This window comes from Grammomys surdaster, unplaced genomic scaffold (assembly GCF_004785775.1).
Source record: "Grammomys surdaster isolate TR1022 unplaced genomic scaffold, NIH_TR_1.0 126066, whole genome shotgun sequence".
Lineage (NCBI taxonomy): Eukaryota > Metazoa > Chordata > Mammalia > Rodentia > Muridae > Grammomys > Grammomys surdaster.
The window spans coordinates 6225959-6229445 of record NW_021620876.1 but is presented as its reverse complement, the minus strand read 5'-3'; positions in this window follow the sequence as shown (position 1 = coordinate 6229445).

Below are 3487 nucleotides of genomic sequence, written 5' to 3'. Positions count from 1 at the left end.
CTCTCCTCTTTCCCCTCTCCCCTCTTTCCCCTCTCCCCTCTCTCCCCTCTCCCCTCTCCCCTCTCTCCCCTCTCCCCTCTCTCCCCTCTCCCCTCTCTCCCCTATCCCCCCTCTCCCCTCTCCCCTCTCTCCCCTCTCTCCTCTCTCCCCTCTCCCCTCTCACCCCTATCCCCTCTCTCCCCTCTCCCCTCTCTCTCCTCTCTCTATCTCCTCTCCCACTCCCCTCTCTTGCCTCTCTCCTCTCTCCTCTTCCCTCTCCCCTCTCCCCCGTCTCCCCTCTCTCTCCTCTCTCCTCTCTCTCCTCTCTCTCTCTCTCTCTCTCTCTCTCTCTCTCTCTCTCTCTCTCTTACATTCTAGAACAATCCAGCCAACAGGGCCAAGCATACACATACTGCCCTCTGCATTCACTTTCCTAGTTTTACCTAATCAGAATAGAGTGAGTCCACAAAACACAAGCAATACAAAAAAATGCATAAGAATTCGTTGGTAAGATGTATATTCTGCAAATACAGACTGATTATTCCCTTAAAAATATAACGCATAAGATGACTTGACGCCTTGTTAAGTTTCTTTTTCCTTCAAATGTGACCTGAGCAGTTGTTCACAGGGAAGTCACTATGAGAGATCCTGTTCCTGCCCCTGTGTAATAAAGATTGGTATAAGTATATGCACCATACACATGCACACCAAAGGCCTTGCTTAGAACAGCTATAAATAGTCTCCTTGATATTTACCTAGAGTCAAATCCTCAAAATATGGGTGAGCAAGGAGTTGAGAATTCACTTCCCAAGAAAAACGCTAAATTACTAGAAGCACCCTCATCTTTTCTGCTGACTTAGAACAATGGCATTAGTCAGATACTATTTGAAGACTGAACAGGAGGTAAATGAAAACTTTTTATTGTTATTTATCACTCATTCAGTGCTTTAGAGGTGGTAGGACCTGGGAGAATGGAGCTGATAAATGAGGCACACAAAAGTTGTATGCAATAGCCAACTTTATTCAGAGCATCAGACAATTTATACTCTGAAGGTTAAGAAGAGTCAATTGAGTAGAGTGTTCAATCACAAAAGGAATATAAGTAAATAATACCAGTTGTAATGAATAATCTGAAGTGAACTCGCTCCTACCTACTACATGTGGGAAAGGCACAAAAAACATAATCCATGAACAATTCTGTGAGGTTTTTTTTTTTATAGTTTCTGTTTCATTTTATTAAAATTGAATTTAACTCGTAATGCTATTTTCTTGGTCTACGTCCTACATCATTTTTTCCCTTCATTCTTATGCAAATTATACCTATCTGTGAGGTTTTTATATTTCTTTTTTTTAATTTTTTATTGATTCTGTGTTTCACATTATGCACCCCAATCCTACTCATCTCCCTGTCTCTTTGTATCTGCCTTTCACTTTTGCAACACCCCAAATTAAAATAAAAATAAATAAATAAATAAATAAATAAATAAATAAATAAGCAAAATAACAAAAAACAAAACATAAAGAGAATCTCATCCCAGAAGCTGTAATGTGTCACAGGGTGTCCCACACTATGACCTTTTGTCCACACATCTTTACCTGCAAATGTTCATTACAATGAGTCATTGGTCTGATTTAAGGCCTCTGTCTTCTGCTACACTATCAATACCAGATCCATGCTGAGATTCCTCTGGGACATCTTGTTGTTACCCTGTGTCATAGAGATCCTGCAGCTCTGGATAAGTTGAAACAGTCCTTTCATGTGTTGCAGAAGTTCATAGATGAGGTAGATAGTGGGGTAGGTGAACTCAAAGCCCTGTACCTAGGCCTAGGTGGCAGCTGAATTGGTCATCCCATCAGCTCTCCTGACCCTAACTTCCAGAGTGAGTTCTCCAGCACTGCCCCAGATATTTTACCCAGTGTTTTTACCAGGAAGGGACAGGGCCAACTCTTCAAATCTCCCAACCCTGTGGCCAGATTATTCACCAGCTGAAGGTGGTGAAGTGGGAAGGGCATCTCCCTCGTGCCCACATCACCTCACAGTAGATGAGTGTCAGGGCCAGCTCTACTGTGCTCCCCAGGTGAGGTGGAAGGCCAGCTCTCCAGAGTGCCACAGCCAGGAAGGGACAGGGCCAGGTCTATACAGCCATTGGACATCAACATGGTCCCAGGCAACAACCCCGACTAGGAAAGTATACATGGCCTTTAGAGGTAATGGTATACTGGCTGATTTTGTGTCAACTTGACACAAGCTGGAGTTATCACAGAGAAAGAAGCTTCTGTTGAAAAAAAATGCCTCCATGAGATCCAGATGTAAGACATTTTCTCAATTAGTGATCAAAGGGGACGGGCCCTTTATGGGTGGTACCAACCTTTGACTAGCAGTCCTGGGTTCTATAAGAAAGCAAGTTGAGCAAGCCAGGGTAAGCAAGCCAGTAAGAAACATCCCTCCATGGCCTCTATCAGCTCTGGCTTCCTGACCTGCTTGAGTTCCAGTCCTGACTTCCTTTGGTGATCAACAGCAATGTGGAAAATGTAAGTTGAACCCAACTTGCTTCTTGGTCATGATATTTGTGCAGGAATAGAAATCATGACTAAGGCAAACTGGTACCAGCGTAGTGGGGTATTCCTGTAGCAACCTGACTATGTTTGGGGGAGGACTGTGGAAGGACTTTGGAAATTTTTGCTAGAAAACCCATTAGGATGTTAAGAGCTCTGTGCGATGCTCTATAGGAGCTTAGAAAATAACGTTGAGAACAGTGCAAACAATGGAGGCCTGGATTGTGAAATTCAGAGGGAAGATTAAAGACTCTTATCAGGGCCATTGCTGTTTTGATTGTGAAGATTCTGTAGTTTTGGTTAATCACAGAAGAATCAGCTGTGGTTAACAAGATACCAGAATCACTAAAGCAAAACCTTTGCATTACTGGGACTATTGATGCTGGTTAGCGGGAGCTAAGAAATTAGTGGTGATTAAGAAGAGACCAGTATCACTGAGGTAAAATCATCTGGGAAGTATTTTCTAAGAGCACAGAGGCTGTCTTCCAGAGGTAGCCGAGGTTGTACCTTGTGCTGTTGCTGGACTTGGTAGTGTGTAAGAATCACCCAGGTGGTACTGGTTTTGAAGGCATGAAGGGGATCATGAAGAGCAGCTGAGATTCAGCACTGTGACAGGCCACAGAAGGCCATTGGTGAAGAAGGTGCAGCCTCAGTTGCCACTGATGGCCCAGGACTGAAGGGGTCATGCAAAGGAGTTGAGGCTTGGCACCATGAAGAGAGCCTATGAGAGGCCATTGATGAAGCCGAGTTACTGTAGGAAACAGCAATGTTTTGGAGATTGCCAGTACCATGAGATGACCACCAAGAACAGCAGCAGCAGTAGAGTACAGGCAGCTGGAACCTAGAAGACAATGTATGTGCTACTAAGAGCAGAGCTGGTGAAGTAATCCAAGACCTTGGATGAGGCTAGAGGATTGTGAATGAATCCCAGATGTTGGACAGTTGGAGTTTG